Raw genomic sequence first — 19,171 nt, 5'->3', positions numbered from 1 at the left:
TGCCATTCAATCAAGACTGATCCTTTTTTTTCTCTCCTCCTCTATCCCAGTTCCCTGCCTTCTCCCCGTAACCTTTAATGCCATGTCTAATCAATAACCTGTCAATCTCTACCTTAAATACATCCAACGGTCTGGTCTCCACAGCTGCATGTGGCAACAAGTTCCACAGATTCACTACCCTTTGGCTCAAGAAATTTCTCTATATCTCTGTTTTAAAAGGGCGCCGCTTTATCTTGAGGCTGTGTCCTCTTGTCCTAGACTCTCCCACCATGGGAAACATCCTTTCCACATCTACTCTGTCTAGGCCTTTCAACATTAGAAAGGTTTCAATGAGATTCCCCCCCCCCCCCCCCCCATCCTTCTAAATTTCAGCTAGTACAGACCCAGAGCCATCGAACGTTCCTTGTATGATAACCTTTCATTCCTGGAATTATCCTTGTGAACCTCCTCTGGACCCTCTCCCATGCCAGCACATCTCTTCTAAGATGAGGGGCCCAAATCTCAAATAATCATGAGGCAACCTACAGAATTAGAATCAGGTTTATTATCACTGGCATGTGACATGAAATTTGTTAACTTAGCAACAGCATTCCAATGCAATACATAACAAGTAAATCAATTACAATATATGTACTTTGAATAGATTTTTAAAAGTGCAAAAAACAAATATTATATATTTTTAACAAGTGAGGTAGTGTCCACGGATTCAATGTCCATTTAGGAATCGGATGGCAGAGGGGAAGAAGCTGTTCCTGAATCGCTGTACAGCCTACCTGATGATAACAGTGAGAAAAGGGCTTGCTATGGGTGGTGGAGGTCCTTAATAATGGACGCTGCTTTTCTGAGGCACTGCTCCTTGAAGATGTCCTGGGTACTTTGTAGGCTAGTACCCAAGATGGAGCTGACTAGATTTACAACCCTCTGCAGCTTCTTTTGGTACTGTGCAGTAGCTCCTCCATACCAGACAGTGATGTAGCTTGTCAGAATGCTCTGCACGGTATTACTATAGAAGTTTTTTGAGTGTATTTGTTGACATGCTAAATCTCTTCAAACTCCTAATGAAATATAGCTGGTGTCTTGCCTTCTTTATAACTACATCGACATTTTGGGACCAGGTTAGATCCTCAGAGATCTTGACACCCAGGAACTTGAAACTGCTCACTCTCTCCACTTCTGATCCCTATGAGGATTGGTATGTGTTCCTTCATCTTACCCTTCCTGAAGTCCACAATCAGCTCTTTCGTCTTACTGACACTAAGTGCCAGGTTGTTGCTGCATCACCACTCTACAGAGAAGAAGTCTTCACCCTGACACAGAAAGCAACCTCTCCCTCAATGTCGCAGAAACAAAGGAGCTGTTTGTGGGCTACAATTGGAATGGAGATGGGCTAATCCCTATTGACATCAATGGATCTGGGGTTGAGAGGGTGAACAGCTTTAAGTTCCTTAGCATACACATCTCTGAGGATTTTATGTGGTCTGCATATACCAGTTGTGTGTTGAAAAAAGCACAACACCTCTTTCACCTCAGGTGCTTGAAGAAATTTTGGTATGGACTCCCAAATCCTAAGAACTTTCTACAGGGACACAATTGAGAGCATCCTGGCTGGTATGAGAGCAGTACTTCCCTCAATCTGCAGAGAGTGGTATGGACAGCCCAGCACATCTGTACAGAGATAGGTGTATAAAAAGGACCTGAAGGATCATTGGGGATCCGAGTCACCCCAATGACAAACTGTTCCAGCTGCTACCATCTAGGAAACGGTACCGCAGCATAAAAGCAAGGACCAACAGGCTCCGGGACTGATTAATTCACACTGATACAATTGTATTACTATGTTGACTGTCCTGTTGTACATACTATTTATTACAAATGACTATAAATTGCACATTTAGACGGAGACGCAACGTGAAGATTTTTACTCCTAATGCATGTGAATGATGTAAGTAATAAAGTCAATTCAATTCAATTAAAGAGGTGGGTTTGAAGGAATGTCATAAAACAGGAGAATGGAGTAATAGAGTAAGAAGGCTCGGATTCCAGATGGGTGAAGACACATATATTTTTGTTAGAGGGATTAAAATCTGATCTGTGGAGATTTCATTGGATTGCAGGGCTGGGGAATGGTACAGAGGCAGGGAGAGGCAAGGATTATTGGGGATATAAGTTATAAAATGTGTTGCTAAACTGGGAGTACAGCGATGATGTATGCAGATGTCTCAGTCTGAGTTGGGATCTGAATAGAAGAGGTTTTGAACACCAGTACAGTACACGTTGAAAGAGGGAGGGGAATCTTCAGTGTTGCTGTGCAGGAATTGAAGCCACTGTCAAAGTAAATTTAGTATTAATGTACCATATACTGCCTTGAGATGTACTTTCCTGTAGGATTTTACAGGAAAATAAAGATTTACAAGAGAATTTGTGAAAAACTATACATAAAGATTGACAAACAACCAATGTACAAAAGAAGACATATTGAATGAACAAAAAATAATACTGAGAACATGAGTTGGAAAGTCCTTGAAAGTGAGTCTATAGGTTGTGGAATCAGTTTAATGTTGAGGTGAGAGTTCCTGAACCTGATGGTATGGGACCAAAGGCTTCTGTACCTCCTGTCTGATGGCAGTTGCAAGGAGAGAGCATGGCCTGGATGGGGGACAGGGTGGTTTCCTTGATAATGGACCCTTCTTTCTTATAGGTGGCTTTCTGCCTGTGGAAGGATAAGAATTGGAACCAGGAGAAAACAGAATTGCTTAGCTGAAAGATAGAGAGGAGGCATTATGTCAGCAGTAGGCAGTTGGAGGAAGAGGATGGAGGGTTCATCATTGTCAAAGGATGCTACTTATAACATTCAGAAGATGTTTTACTATTTTGGAAACTTGATTAGAATGGATTTGAAGAAAGAGACAAGAGCTAGAGTGTAGGAGAAATGGGGAGCATTTACAATGTTGTGGGGTCCACTTCTCCAAAGATTGTCACCTTGTCATGGTGGAAAGGCTTATGTGTTCCTGAGATCCAGAGAGCCATTCTGTCTGCCGTGAGCCCCAGAATGGGTGACTGAATGGTTCACAGTAGGCTGGGAATACAATTCGAATGAACTGGTGTGGCTCGTGGTACAGGCTGAGGTTGTAAAGAAAAGAGGGAGATAGGAGTGAAACCAGGAAAGTGTGAATTTAGGGATTAGTGAGAGGGGTTTGGATCTTTTTGGTCTGAGGAAGAAGTTGAGCATCAGAACTGTTGAAGGTAAGGGATGATGAGGCAGGAGGTTCCAGATATCTGTTGAGAAAAGAAGTTAAGGAGTTAATCTCTTGTATTTTAAGGTGATAGTGCAGTAATGAATAATTTTTGCAGAGTTGGTCAGGAGCACAATTCTTCATCTGGTCTGACCATACCTGACAACGTATCACAAAGGTGCAGCGTAGTAACATAGTGGTTAGCATCACGCTTTTACAGCACCAGTGACCCAAGTTCAATTCTGATGCTGTTTGTAAGTTCTTCTTGTGGTTGTGGGTTTTCTCCGGATGCTGTACTTTTCTCCCATATTCCAAATATGTATATACGTTTGTACATGCTAGTGGGTTTTTTGGTCATATTAGTGTAATTGGGTGACGTAGGTTCATTGTGCTGGAAGGCCCTGTTACTGTGGGCCTTCCTAAATAAAATAAAATTAAAATAAAATCACTAGAGGCTACAGCAAAGGAGTGTAATTTTGAATGAGGTTCATGGGTCTGGCAAGTGAGACAGGAAGTGCACTGATTTCAAATGGGTATATTAAATCATTTATTTACAAAAAGTAAAAATTTGACCAAACATTCATGTTCCCCAAGTTACAGTCAATACAAAGCTGAATATTCAACAAACATACTTGGTTAAGAGTGCGCACAGAGCATACCTTCCCAATCACAATGTGCATTATTGCCTAAAACAAAGGAAGAAGAGAGCATGCCCCTTCCATGTGCTATTGGATATACCCAGGATATTTGAAACTGGGCACCAGGCAGTTATCCAATGGGAAAAACAGCTGCAGTTTGTAAACTAACCAATCATAACAGAAGTGACTTTTGACAATCAGAATAAGGCATGCCCCACAGGACAAGGAGAAACCGTTCAGAGGTCTCGAGTCAAGAGTTTTAAACATTGAGGTGGAGTTTGAATAGATCATGCAATCTGTGTCTGCCTATTTTATCACATCCAGAAAACAGTTATATTGAAGTTATATTGAGTTTGAATTATTTACAATGCAATTGGCTTTTGTTAATATCCCAAGAAAGGCTAATAGTAAGGAAGTGGTGTGGGGTACCAGATATAAGTGAGAAAAATGCACTCTCAAAGCTGTTGTGCAGGTTGACTGTGTGGTTAAGGCGCAATGGTGTTTCGGCCTTAATTAATCATGGGTTTGAGTTTAAGAGCCAAGAGGTAATGTTACAGCTATATACGACCCTGGTCAGACCCCACTTGGAGTACTGTGCTCAGTTCTGGTCACCTCACTATAGGAAGTATGTGGAAACCATAGAAAGGGTGCAGAGGAGATTTACAAGGATGTTGCCTGAATTGGGGCGCATGCCTTATGAAAACAGATTGAGTGAACTCGCCCTTTTCTCCTTGGAGCGAAAGAGGCTGAGAGGTGACTTGATAGAGGTGTATAAGATGATGAGAGGCATTGATCATGTGGATAGTCAGAGGCTTTTTCCCAGGACTGAAATGGCTAGCACGAGAGGACACAGTTTTAAGGTGCTTGGAAGTAGGTGCAGAGGAGATGTCAGGGGTAAGTTTTTTACTCAGAGAGTGGTGAGTGCTTGGGCTGCCAGCGACGTTGGTGGAGGTGGATACAGTAGGGTCTTTTAAGAAACCTTTTGTATAGGTACATGGAGTCTAGAAAAATAGAGGGCTATGGGTAACCCTAAGTAATTTCTAAAGTAAGTACATGTTCGGCACAGCATTGTGCTCTAAGTTTTCTATGATTCAATGTAAGGAAATGGTCAGGTACTCCAGTAAAAGAATGTTTTTTGTCTTCCTCTGTGAGGAAATTTAAAATTGGTTGGGCTAAATTGTTACAAAATTTGTGAATTTGGTTTATATTTTGCTTAATCTAAAATTGGAGTTTAATTTGAAGTATGATGAAATGCAGCAAATCATTGGGAAAGAAATGACATTGTCCAAGGTCATTGAATTGTAAAGCATTCATCATGTGGCTTGTATTTTGAAAAGATTTATGTATGCATATGAATGTCTACCAAATTCAATACATTTGCAATATTTTTAAATGTAGTGTTTACTACTGTGAGTTATTTTTTCTGATTTAAGCAGAGAGGCAAAAAGTAGAGATGGCCGAAGTAGCCAATTTTGGAATTACTCAATGGGTCAGGCAGCATCTGTGGAGAGAGAACCATAGTTAACATCTCTGTTAACCCATCAGGTAATGAGATAATATTCAAAAATGGACTGTAAGTAACAAGTTGTACTTGTTTCACAAACGTGCTGGACAATGACCACTTCCAAGAAAGGAGAGTTTAACCACCAACCTTTGACATTTACCATCACATATCCTGACCTTTCCACCTTTGAGCTCCAACAATGCAAGAAGTTCAACACAATACAGGACCAAAAAGACCACTGAATTGGCTATCAGTCTTAATCTTGACTATTCATGCCCTTTACCGTTGTGAGGGCAGCATGGTGATTAGCTCTAGTGTTGTGGGTTCAATTCTCACCACTGTATGTAAGGAGCAAGCACGTTCTCCTCGTGACTGCATGACTTTCTGCTGGGTGCTCTGGTTTCCTCCTACATTCCAAAGATGGGATTACTGAGTTGGCGGCATGCTGTGTTGGTTCTGGAAATGTGGCAACACCTGTGGGTTGACCCCAGCACAATTCTTGGACTTTGTTGGTTGTTGACACAAATGGCACATTTTGCTCTATGTTTTGATGTACATATGACAAATAAAGATGATCTTTGTGACTGCAGATGAACTGCAGTTGCTTTGAAAGTACCTGCAGCTTTCTTCTTTCCAGGAAAAAGAGTTTTGCAAAATCCTAACTTAAGTCATTCACTCTTTCAGTCCAAGCTTTAAAAATCCCCATTGAAGCAGCATTGTGGCAGTTCCTTCCTCGAAGAACTGCACTCTGTAAAGAAACTTGCTTCCCCCTTTCTCAAGAGCAGCGAAGGCTGGGCAATAAAAGCTTGCTGACTTTGTTAGCAACATCTGCATACTGAAAAATGAATGGTAAGGAAAAGTTCCTTCAGAATTTTTCTATTTCACTGTTCTGACTCGGAGTATTATTGACCTAACATACTCTTATCATTTTTCATTAGACAAGCTCTTCCCAGAAATCAACCAAGTGAAATCAGTCCCCAAAGAAAGTTTATCCCTCTAACAAATTTAAATCTCTCTGATTATAGTGCTGACTTGCAGCAGACTGAAAAGCTTGAGCATGTAGATATTAAGAAAGAGGATGTGCTGGTGCTTTTGGAAAGCATCAAGTTGGATAAGTGGCTGGGACCGGATGAGATGTACCCCAGGCTACTGTGGGAGGCGAGGGAGGAGATTGCTGAGCCTCTGGCGATGATGTTTGTATCATCAGTGCACAGAGGTTCTGGAGGATTGGATGGTTGTGGATGTTGTTCCTTTATTCAAGAAAGGGAGTAGAAATAGCCACAGAAATTATAGACCAGTGAGTCTTACTTCAGTGTTTGGTAAGATGATGGAGAAGATCCTGAGAGGCAGGATTTATGAACATTTGGAGAGGTACAATATGATCAGGAATACAGGTAGTTCCCGGGTTACGAACATCCGACTTACAGACAACTCATACTTAAGAACGGACTGCCATAAAGCCTATTATATTGAAAATTTGAGCTAAATACAATGGTTCGTAATAACGAACACACGCACTACTTTGTGACACTCATGAAAACATTGTGCGGCTTCAGAAGTTCGTCAGCTCAAGGAAGGAGAATGCCATCCACCATTTAAAGTCGGATCACATTGCTGTTAACACTGTGGTGATTATGTAACTTTGCATTTGGCTTAAATTGTGCCCCCAATTCGCGCATGCTTTTCAGGGGTTTACAGCTGACAACATTGCTGAAGCCAGGCAAGCTGTGGTTGATGTTGGTAATGAACTGCAGTTAGACATCAGTGAAAATGATGTCACAGAGTTACTCAACTCCCATGCCGAAGAACAGACCAATGAAGACCTTATGGAACGAGAGCAGCAGATGAAAACATTTGGGGAAGAAGAAGACTAGGCGAAAGAGTTAGCTGAAGCAGTTTGTCTCATTGAAGCAGGGATGGCAAAGTTAGAGGAGCAAGGTTCTAATGCAGAGAGGTTCACCAAAGACTGTGCAGTTACTGAGGACCTCTGCTGCTACAAGGCCATTTATGACAAGAAAAAGCAAAGCTCTGTAAGACCCCCCTCCCCAGCAGCAGAATCAAACCCTGACTCTCCAGCACTAGGTCCATCATAATGTTACCTCACGAATGCCCCTTCCAGTATGCAAGACATCGATGGAACTATATGTAGTTACCCTTATTGATGATGATGACTTATTATTACTGTATTATTATGTACTGTATTACGTTTAAGATATTTTAGTGTATTTGGAAGTGTTTTTTAAGTGTTTTATATGCATAGAAAGGTAAAATGTATACTAAATACTAAGACAAACGTTTAACTAACTGACGCTAAATAAGACCGGATGTATTTGTTCTGACTTGTGTACAAATCCGACTTAAAGACAGACTTAGGAATGGATCTCGTTCGTAACCCAGGGACTGCCTGTAGTCAGAGTGGCTTTGTCAAGGGAAGGTTGTACCTTACGAGCCTGATTGAATTCTTTGAGGATGTGACTAAACACATTGATGAATGAAGAGCAGTAGATGTAGTGTATATGGATTTCAGCAAGGCATTTGATAAAGGTACCCCAGGCAAGGCTTATTGAGAAAGTAAGGAGACATGGGATCCAAGAGGACATTTCTTTGTGGATCCAGAACTGGCTTGCCCACAGAAGGCAAAGAGTGGTTGTAGATGGGTCATATTCTGCATTCAGGCCGGTGACCAGTGGTGTGCCGCAGGGATCTGTTCTGGGACCCCTGCTCTTAGTGATTTCTAGAAATGACGTTAATGAGGAAGTGGAAGGATGGGTTAGTAAATTTTGCTGATGATACAAAGATTGGAGGTGTTATGGATAGTGTGGAGGGCTGTCAGAGGTTACAGTAGGACATTGATAGGATGCAAAACTAGGCTGAGAAGTGGCAGATGGAGTTCAACCCAGATAAGTGTGAAGTGGTTCATTTTGGTAGGTTAAATATGATGGCAGAATATAGTATTAATGGTAAGACTCTTGGCAGTGCAGAGGATCAGAGGGATCTTGGGGTTTAAGTCCTTAGGACACTCAAAGTAGCTGTGCTGGTTGACTCTGTGGTTAAGAAGTCATACAGTGTATTGAACTCCATTAATCGTGGAATTAAATTTAGGAGCCGAGAGGTAATGTTGCAGCTATTTAGGACCCTGGTCAGACCCCACTTGGAGTACTGTGCTCAGTTCTGGTTGCCCCACTACAGGAAGGATGTGGAAGCCATAGAAAGGGTGCAGAGGAGACTTACAAGGATGTTGCCTGGATTGGGGAGCATGTCTTATGAGGATAAGTTGAGTGAACTTGGCCTTTTCTCCTTGGAACGACGGAGGATGAGAGATGACCTGTTAGAGGTGTATAAGATGAACGTGTAGATAGTCAAAGGCTTTTTCCCAGGGCTGAAATGGTTGCCACAAGAGGGCTAAAGGTTAAAGGTGCTGGGGAGTAGGTACAGAGCTGATATCAGGGCTAAGTTTTTTACTCAGAGTGGTGAGTGCATGGAATGGGCTGCCGGCAACAGGGTCTTTTAAGAGACTTTTGGATAGGTACATGGGGCTTAGAAAAATGGACAATTTCTAAGGTAGGGACATGTTTGGCACAACTTTGTGGGCCGAAGTGCCTGTATTGTGATGTGGGTTTTCTATGTGTCTAACAAGGATACCAACGTTATACTCAGTATTCCAGTTTCTGGAAGGCTTACCTGCTGTGGTACTCAAATAGACCTGTAATAAAAGACAACCTTCCTTTTGCCTTCCAAGCCAGTTGTACTTGGCTTCTCACACAAAATGCTGGTGGAATGCAGCAGACCAGGCAGCATCTGTAGGAAGAAGTACAAATGACGTTTTGGGACGTTTCAACTGTACTTCTTCCTATAGATGCTGCCTGGCTTGCTGCGTTCCACCAGCATTTTGTGCATGTTGCTTGAATTTCCAGCACCTGAAGATTTCATCGTGTGTACTTGGCTTCTATATGGATTAAGTCATTAGTTGTAGTGTTATTTCTCAAGTTGAGTAAAATGTTCTCCTAAGCAATATTAGTCTATTGATGGGTCCTCAGGTGGCTGTAAAGGCCGGTCTGGGAATCCACATATTTTGGTGCAGTGTGGACATGAGTAAGTGATGATGGATTGCAAGAGAGGGAGTTTGTTGAATGCCTACAAGATGGCATTTTAGAGCAGCTCATGCTTTAGCCTACTGGTGAAAGGCGATCTTAGATTGCGTGTGTGTAATAACCCAGATCTTATTAGGGTGCTTAACGTAAGGGAACGCTGAGGAGGCAGTAATCATAATATGATTGAATTCATACTGCAATTTTAGAGGGAGGAGCATAATTGAGATATTTCTGTATCACAGTGGAATAAAGGGAATTACAGAGGCATGAGAGAGAAGCTTGTCCAGGTGGATTGGAGGAGTATACTGGCAGGAATGATGGCAGAACAGAGATGGCTGAAGTTTCTGGGAACAGTTCACAAGGTGCAGGATAGATATGCCCCACAGAGGAAGAAGTTCTCAAATGGCAGTTGTAGGCAACCATAGCTGACGAAGTTAAGGACTGCATAAAAGCCAATGAAGGGCGTATAAGGTAACAAAAGTGAGTGGGAAGTTGGATAATGGGGCAGTTTTTAAAATCCAACAAAAGGCAACTAAAAAAGCTATAAGAAGGCCAAAAATGAAGTATGAGGGCAAACTAGCCAGTAATATGAAGCAGGGTACCAAAAGTTTTTTTTCAGTTACAGGTGTCACCCCCATTACAAAGGTTGAGCGTTCCTATGAAACCTTCCTTAAGCTGAAATGCCATAAAGTGAAGAACCATTAATTTATTTGGCAAAAATTTTCGTAAAAGCAAAAATCATCTTTGTAATGCGAAAGCAAGTTACTAATGTAGGTCTTTTGTAAAAGTGAAGTGGAGTAAAGCGAACATTTGTAAAGCGGGGGGGTGGGGGGAGACACTCACCTGTATATAAAGAGTAAAAGAGAGATGAGAGTTGTTATTGGACAGCTGGAAACTATGCTGCCGAGGTAGTAATGGGGGACAAAGAAATGGGAGATGAACTTAATGAATACTTTGCATCTGTCTTCACTGTGGAAGACACGAGCATCTTGCCGGAAGTCTGTGAGTGTCAGGGAGCAGGAGTGGGTGCCATTGCTAACACAAGAGGAAGAAGTGCTAGGCAAACTCAAAGGTGTGAAGGTCACATGGACCAGATGGACTACACCCAAGAGTCCTGAGTGTGGTTGCTGAAAAGGTAACAGGTGCATTGGTCATCATCTTTCAAGAATCACTTGATTCTGGGTTGGTCCTGGAGGACTGGAAGATTGCAAATGTCACTTCACTTTTTAAGGAGGGAGGAAGGCAAAAGAAAGGAAATTATAGGCCAATTAGCCTAACCTCAGTGGTTGGTAAAGGTGTTGGAGTCCATTTTTTTAAATTCAAATTTTTATTATTATTTATTCTTATTTAACAAAGTAGCCCAGCATATCATAGAGCAGATACAGTACAGCATATTTACACAGCCATCGCATGACAGGAAAACAAATAAGACTTAGAAACAGAAATACCCGTCTTGCACTTTTCCCTCACTGTTAAGTCTTCCCAACACGATGTTCACCATCTACACCTTGGACTTCAACTACAACACAGAGTCTTGCCATCTTCAGAAGTTTTCTGATGACTCTGCCATAGTTGGATGCATCAGCAAGGGAGATGAGGCTGAGTACAGGGCTACAGTGGGAAACTTTGTCACATGGTTTGAGCAGAATCATCTGCAGCTTAATGTGAAAAAGACTAAGGAGCTGGTGGTGGACCTGAGGAGGGCTAAGGCACCGATGACCCCTGCTTCCATCCAAGGGTTCAGTGTGGACATAGTGGAGGATTATAAATACCTGGGGATACAAATGGACAATAAACTGGACTGGTCAAAGAACACTGAGGCTGTCTACAAGAAGGGTCAGAGCCGTCTCTATTTCCTGAGGAGACTGAGGTCCTTTAACATCTGCTGAACGATGCTGAGGATGTTCTGCGAGGCTGTGGTGGCCAGTGCTATCATGTTTGCTGTTGTGTGCTGGGGCAACAGGCTGAGGGTAGCAGACACCAACAGAATCCACAAACTCATTTGTAAGGCCAGTGATGTTGTGGGTGTGGAACTGGACTCTCTGACGGTGGTGTCTGAAAGGAGGATGCTGTCCAAGTTGTGTGCCATCTTGGACAATGACTCCCATCCACTCCATAATGTACTGGTTAAGCAAAGGAGTACATTCAGCTAGAGACTCATTCCACTGAGATGTAACACTGACCGTCATAGGAAGTCATTCCTACCTGTGGCCATCAAACTTTACAACTCCTCCCTCAGAGTGTCAGACACCCTGAGCCAATAGACTGGTCCTGGACTTATTTCCATTTGGCATGATTAACTTATTTTTATTTAATTATTTATGGTTTTATATTGCTATATTTCTTCACTATTCTTGGTTGGTGCAGCTGTAATGAAGCTCAATTTCCCTCAGGATCAATAAAGTATGTCTGTCTGTCTGTCAAATCTTAATCATTTCCTCAGTCCATTCCTTCTCTGTGGGACATCTGGGTTTTTTCCAGTTTTGCAATATAATTCTTGCAGCTGTAATGAGACCCACCTTTAAAATAGTAAATTTGTCATTGTTTACATTAGGTATCATTGTCCTGTCACCCAAGGGACAAAGCCGTGGGCACAAGGGCAGTGTGGAACCCGACCAATTCACCAACAAATCAAGAACTTTACACCAAAATGGACGAACCATAGAACACTCCCAAGTCATGTGAAAATATGTGCCCTCATTTTTACATTTCCAGCATAAATTATTATCAACAATCCCCATTTTGTAGAATCTAGTTGGTGTCTAATAATATCTGTGACTATCTCATACTGGAAAGAATGGAAAATTAAAGGTGTAAATACAGTAGATGATTTCTATGAGAATTGAATTTTTATGTCATGTGGATTTCAGAGGAAATATAATTTTGTAGATAAAGGGAGTTTTTGGAACTTTTTACAAATAAGACATTGCGTTAGTAGTATATTCAAGAACAGTGACCTGCAAAGTAACCCTTTAACTGAATATATTACCACAGGAGTCTATTATTAAGGACGAGGTTCCAGGGTACTTGGGGACTAATAATAAAAAAAGCCAAAGTCAACATAGTTTCTGTCCAGGGAAATCCTGCCCTGCAAATCTGTTAAGAGTTCTTCACAGAAGTAACAAGCAGGGTGGACAAAGGAGAGGCAGTGGAGGTAATTTCCTTGGATTTTCGGAAGGCATTTGCTAAGGTGCCACACATAAGGCTGCTTAACAAGATAAAATCCTTTGGTGTTACAGTAAAGACACTGGCATTGATAACTGAATGGCTGACTGGCAGGCGGCAGTGAGTGGGAATAAAAGGGGCCCTTTCCGGTTAGTTGCCAATGACTAGTGGTGTTTCTCGGTTCAGTATTGGGGCTGCTACTTTTCACATTGTTTGTCAATGATGTAGATAATGGAATTGATGGTTTTGTGGCAGTTTGTGGATGTTACAGAGATAAATGGAGGGGTAGATAGTGCTGAGGAAGCAATGTGATTGTAGAAGACTTGTACAAATTGGATGAATGGGCAACAATTGGCATATGGAATGCATTTTTAGGAAATATATGATAATGCATTTCGTTAAAAGGAACACTAGTTCAGACTATTATCTAAATGGGGAGAAAATTCAAGCATCACAAGTGGAAAGGGACTTAGGAGTCTTGGTGCAAGATTGCCAGAAGGTTAATTTACAGGTTGAGTCTGTGGTAAAGATGGTAAATGCAGTGTTGGCATTTATAGGAGATAAATGCAAGGAGATAATGCTGAGCCTTTATAAGACACTAGTCAGGCAGTACTTGGAGTATTGTCAACAGTTTTGTGTCCTGCATCTCAGAAAGGATTTGTCATTGGAGAACTTATAAAGGAGGTTCATGCGAGTGATTCCAGGAACAAAGGGGTTAACATATGAAGAATGTTTGGCAGCTTTGGGCCTGTACATATTGGAATTTGCAAAATGCGGTGGGGGGGGGGGGGGGGAGGTTCTCATTGAAACATACCGAATGTTGGAAGGACAAGATAGAATAGATGTGCAGAGAATATTTTCTCCAGTGGGAGTATCCGGAACTAGAGGGAACAGCCTCAAAATTGAGGGGCAATCTTTTAGAATAAAGGTGAGGATTTTTTTTTTGCCAGAGAGTAGTGAATCTGTGGAATGCTCTGCCACAGACTGTGGTGGAGGCCAAGTCTGTGGGTATATTTAAAGTTGAAGTTGATAGTTTCCTGATTGGTCAGGGCATTGAAGGATATGGCAAGAAGGCTGGTGTGTGGGATTGAATGGGATCTGGGATCAGCCATGATGGAATGGTGGAGCAGACTCGATGGGCTGAGTGGCCTAATTCTGTTCCTGTGTCTTATGGACTTTGGTTAGTGGCTGGGTTTTTTTGGATGCTTATTCTTTCCTTTCACAGCTGCCACCTATTCTCTGCAGCACAGTGAGGTCGCTCTCATGTAGCACAGTTCCCTCTTGGTGAGAATTCCTCCAGGTGCGTCTGCAATGTCTTCCCAGTTTTTAGACGTAATGTTGAATTTCAATTCATTACACCACCACATTGAGTTAGTGCAAGGTAAAACAATGGAATGCAAAATACTATGTTACAGCAGCAGAGTGCAGACAGACAAGAAGGCTCAACGTTCAAAGTAAATTTATTATCAGAGTATGTATATGTCACCATGTCACCAAGATTCATTTTGTTACAGGCATGCACAGTAGAACAAAGAAATACAATAGAGCTAATGAAAACTACACATAAACAACCAATGTGCAAAAGAAGACAATCTGTGCAAATACAAAGAAATAATAAATAAATACTACTAAGAACATGAATTGTCGAATCCTTGAAATTGTAGACCCCAGATCCATAGGTTCTGGAGACGGTTCAGAGCGGGGGTGAGTGAAATTAGACTGTGAGGTCATGAGTCTTATCTTATTGTGCTAGCAGCCCATTCAGCTGTCTTTTATCAGATGGATAGCTGTCTTTGAGCTTGGTGGTGTATGCTTTCAGATTTTTGTGCCCAATTGAGGGGAAGACAATGTCTATCATGGACATTTGGACTATCATGGCTAGTTTCCATGATGTACAAGCTGTGTCACATCTCTGCAGTTTCTTGCAGTCACATATAAATCAGTTGCCATACCTAGCCACAATGTATCTGGATAGGATGCTTTCTATATATTTCCTGTTTCCTCTGGTACAGCAGCAAGATTCATTTAATGGCATGCTATATTATAAACACTGCAGCTCCTCTGGGACCGTGTAAGGGAACTGGAGATGTAGCTTGATGACCTTCGTCTGGTCAGGGAGAGTAAGGATGTGATAGAGAGGAGCTATAGGCATGTAGTCACTCCGGGGCCTTGGGAGACAGATGTGGGTAACAGACAGGAGAGGGAAGGGCAGGAGTCAGAGGCTAGAGAGCACCCAGTGGCTGTACCCCTTGACAATAAGTACTCCTGCTTGAGGGGGGGGGGAGAATGGCCATGCCTCTGGCACAGAGTCTGGCCCTGTGGCTCAGAAGGGTAGGGAAAGGAAGGGGAAGGCAGTAGTGATGGGAGACTCTATAGTTAGGGGGTCAGACTGGCAATTCTGTGGATGCAGGAAAGAAGCACAGATGGTAATTTGCCTCCCAGGTGCCAGGGTCCGGGATGTTTCTGATTGTGGCTACGATATCCTGAAGTGGGAAGGAGGACAGCCAGAGGTTGTGGTATAGGGAGTTAGGAAGGAAGTTGAGAAGTAGGACCACCAAGCTAGTTATCTCAGGCTTACTGCCTGTGCCACGTGACAGTGAGTATAGGAATAGGGTGAGGTGGAGGATAAATGTGTGGCTGAGGGATTGGAGCAGGGGCAGGGATTCAGACTTCTGGATCATTGGGACCTCTTTTGGGGCAGGAGTGACCTGTACAAAAAGGATGGGTTGCACTTGAATCCCAGGGGGACCAGTATCCTGGTGGGATATTGGGGAGAGTTTAAACTAGTGCTGCAGGGGGATGGGAACCAAACTGAAGAGATGGATGGAGATGGGTAAAAGGTAGTTGGCTCTTCAGAAAAACAGAGAAAAATAGAAAAATGGAGGGCTGTGAGTAACCCTGGGTAATTTCTCAGGTAAGGACACGTTCGGCACAGCTTTTGGGCTGGAGGGCCTGTATTGTGCTGCAGGGTTTCTTTGTTTCTATATTCCCATTCTCAAGTTTTCTATGAGGGGAGGCCATTCATTCTATCAAGTTGAAACTGACTCTTGGAGTTTCTGCATTAGTCTCCTCCTAGTTCTCCTAAAACCAACCGACCCTAGGGGTTCTTTAAGGTTGTCAGAGTCAGTGGGGGTGGGGCGTAGTGGTAATATGCTCCCACGACCTGTTAAATATCCCAATGTCATGTGTCTCAAAATAGCCTCTGACAACTGAGGCCAACCTTTGGCCTTCATGTGCAGCTTAGCTACTAAGCCTGGCGGAACTATTTCTACTGACCGGAGAAGGGGCAAAGGCAGGTTACTGGTGCCTTAAAACCAGTTACTCTGGGCAGATAAGGCATGTCAGTTGTGGTTGGTAGCTCATCCAGCAGAAGAAAAACTGATTTTGAACCTCTGCTGTCTTGTGGCTATATCCACTCATGGGGAAGGTTTTGGGAATAAATCTTGAGGAAAAATCTAGAACTGGAGACCCTATGGCAACATGTGTACAACATTGTACTGGCCATTCCTGTGATGCCACTGGTTCCAAACTGTATCAGTCTCTGCTGTTTCTTTGGATTCATCAGCTGCATGGAGAGGGGGAGCTTACTACATGGGAAATCGCTTGCTCTCCATATCGTACTGCACTGGCTTGCATATTAGCTTGTGTATACGTAGACAGCTAAGATGCAACATCCATGGTCGACCCCAACCAAAAAGGAGTAATTTATAATGGCCAGCACATCTTTGGGATGTCGGAGGAAACGGGAACATATGGAGAAAGACCAATGGTTGCAGGAAATTTTGCTCAGCCAGCTCTTGAGGTTTAAATCTGTGCTACTGGAGCGGTGTTACACCAGTGTTATGTGCTTGGTCATTGTTCAATCTCATTCTTTGTACCAAAGTGGATTACTATTTCTCCATTAAATACCCATTGGAATATAACAGTAATCTGTCACTCATTGGACTTTTGTACCAGTCTAACAGATTTTCTGCGATGTTGAATATTATGCTTATTAATACTTAACATACTTAGGTTTTACCAGTGAGTTCTGAAAATTTAAAGATCTTGCAGATTCCTCACCTCCGGATCTGGGCCCTTCCAGCAGGGCCCAGGTCTGAGAGTGAGGAGCGACCTTAGGTTCAGCCAATTTAAGCACTGGGCCAGATTGCAAAGGTCGGGCTGCCTGGGCCAGAGGCAGGGGAGAGGCTGGCTTCAGACCCTTATTGCCACCTCTCAAGTCTCAAGTTATCTCTCATCTTCCTTAAAAGAGAAAAACTCAAGCTCGCTCAACCTTTTCATGATGTTTAATTGGACACAAAGTCTTTGTGGATAGCCACTGTAGTTTTTTCTCTATCAGATTTAAAAATATTTGTTCTATCCTTTATGGGTCAGCATGGGTGATCCATAAAGCAGGTTGGCTTGAAGGGGAAAATGGATCAGCCATGATGAAATGGCAGAGCAGACTGGATAGGCTGAATGGCCTAGATATCTGGCTGTTTATCCACTCACCAGTTGGTTAATGAACTTATTTACAGCTCCAGCAATTACAGATCTTTCTGGCCTACCTCTAATCACATTTTGCCACTTTGACACATGTCTTATCAACATTCAACTTACACAGCCCAGCTGACTTCTGAACCACAGTAGTCATTTTGGTTTCATTTCCATGGATTTTAACTTCAGTTAATTCTCTGAACTTCAGTGAGTGGGGGAATATGGCAGAGTTTTACAAATCTTAAAATGGAGCATATGAATAGCAGGGCGAATGGGCATAGTCTTTTTTCCCAGGATTGGGGAATTGAGAATCAGACAGCATAGCTTTAAGTTTAGATAGGCAAGATTGAGTAGGAATTTAGGGTGAGAGAGCACTAGCACACAGAAATAGGCCCTTCAGTCCATCTAATCTATGCCAATTTCTTGTTTTGTCTAGTCCCATTACCTGCACTGGGACCATAGCCCCCATCTGTGTAATTCTCTTAAGTGTTGCAGTCAAGCCTGCATCCACCACTTTGAAGGCTTTTGGTATTTTCAGAAGGCATTTGATAAGGTCCCACATAGGAGATTGGTGGGTAAAATCAAAGCTCATGGCATTGGGGGGAAGACATTGACATGGATAGAAAACTGGCAGATAGAAAGCAAAGGGTAGCGGTGAATGGGTGTTTATCGGAATGGCAGGTGGTGACTAGTGGGGTGCCACAGGGCTCGGTATTGGGACCACGGCTGTTTACGATTTACATCAACGATTTAGATGAAGGCATTAAGAATAACATCAGCAAGTTTGCTGATGACACTAAGCTGGGTGGCAGTGTGACGTGATGAGGATGTTAGGAGAATTCAGGGTGACTTGGATAGGCTGGGTGAGTGGGCAGATACTTGGCAGATGATATTTAATGTGAATAAGTGTGAGGTTATCCACTTTGGGAGTAAGAACAGGAAGGCAGATTATCTGAGCGGTGTAAAGTTAGGTAAGGGAGAAATACAAAGAGATCTAGGAGTCCTTGTTCATCAGTCACTGAAGGTGAATGAGCAAGTGCAGCAGGCAGTGAAGAAAGCTAATGGAATGTTGGCCTTTATTACAAAGGGAATTGAGTACAAGAGCAAGGAAATCCACTTGCATTTGTACAGGGCCCTGGTGAGACCACACCTGGAGTATTGTGTTCAGTTTTGGTCTCCAGGGTTAAGGAAGGACATCCTGGCTGTAGAGGAAGTGCAGCATAGATTCACAAGGTTAATTCCTGGGATGTCAGGACTGTCTTACGCAGAGAGGTTAGAGAGACTTGGCTTGTACACGCTGGAATTAAGGAGATTGAGAGGGGATCTGATTGCAACATATAAGATTATTAAGGGATTGGACAAGATAGAGGCAGGAAATATGTTCCAGATGCTGGGTGAGTCCAGTACCAGAGGGCATGGTTTGAGAATAAGGGGTAGGTCATTTAGGACAGAGTTAAGGAAAAACTTCTTCTCCCAGAGAGTTGTGGGGGTCTGGAATGCACAGCCTCAGAAGGCAGTGGAGGCCAATTGTCTGGATGCTTTCAAGAAGGAGCTAGATAGGTATCTTATGGATAGGGGAATCAAGGGATATGGGGACAAGGCAGGAACCGGGTATTGATAGTAGATGATCAGCCATGATCTCAAAATGGCGGTGCAGGCTCGAAAGGCCGAATGGTCTACTTCTGCACCTATTGTCTATTGACTGACAGCTCATTCCATACTCGTTTCACCCTCTGAGTGAAGAACTGAGGGGCCTCGACTGGAAACATTGACTGTTTGTTTGCTGATCTGTTGAGTTTTCTCCTGCATCTTATTTTTTTCTTACTCCAGATTTCAACATCTGCAGTCTCTTGTGCTCTACAGCACATATCCTGGGATGGAGTGTTTCAGACTGGAAAGCTAGGATTGCACTCCCTGAAGTGGAGGTGGTTAAGCGGGGACATAATTAAGGTATATAAAATTATGAGCCATATAGATATGGAGACAGAAGGATACTCTTCCCCCCCGTATCAGAGGTACATAAAATTAGAGAACACAGATTTTATGTGAGGCAAAAAATTAAAA

At 42.7% G+C, this 19,171-nt stretch overlaps 1 protein-coding gene across 5 annotated transcripts in view; it reads left to right on the top strand.

The window, feature by feature from the left end:
- The window catches only part of LOC132395292 (protein lifeguard 1-like), a 62,904-nt gene that overhangs the window by 16,364 nt on the left and 27,369 nt on the right, over positions 1 to 19,171 (top strand). Inside the window, exon 2 of one of the 5 annotated variants that reach the window (XM_059971664.1) lies at positions 18,938 to 19,057. The exons of 2 other annotated variants lie outside the window; for them this stretch is intronic. The gene's annotated coding sequence lies outside the window, so the exon portion shown is untranslated. Of the gene's footprint in view, positions 1 to 5,307; positions 5,417 to 6,202; positions 6,225 to 18,937; positions 19,058 to 19,171 lie in introns of those variants that run through there. 2 more of the 5 variants (XM_059971663.1, XM_059971666.1) reach the window with 2 other exon arrangements.

This window comes from Hypanus sabinus, chromosome 6 (assembly GCF_030144855.1).
Source record: "Hypanus sabinus isolate sHypSab1 chromosome 6, sHypSab1.hap1, whole genome shotgun sequence".
Classification (NCBI taxonomy): Eukaryota; Metazoa; Chordata; class Chondrichthyes; order Myliobatiformes; family Dasyatidae; genus Hypanus; species Hypanus sabinus.
This window is presented reverse-complemented; position numbering and strand designations above follow the sequence as displayed.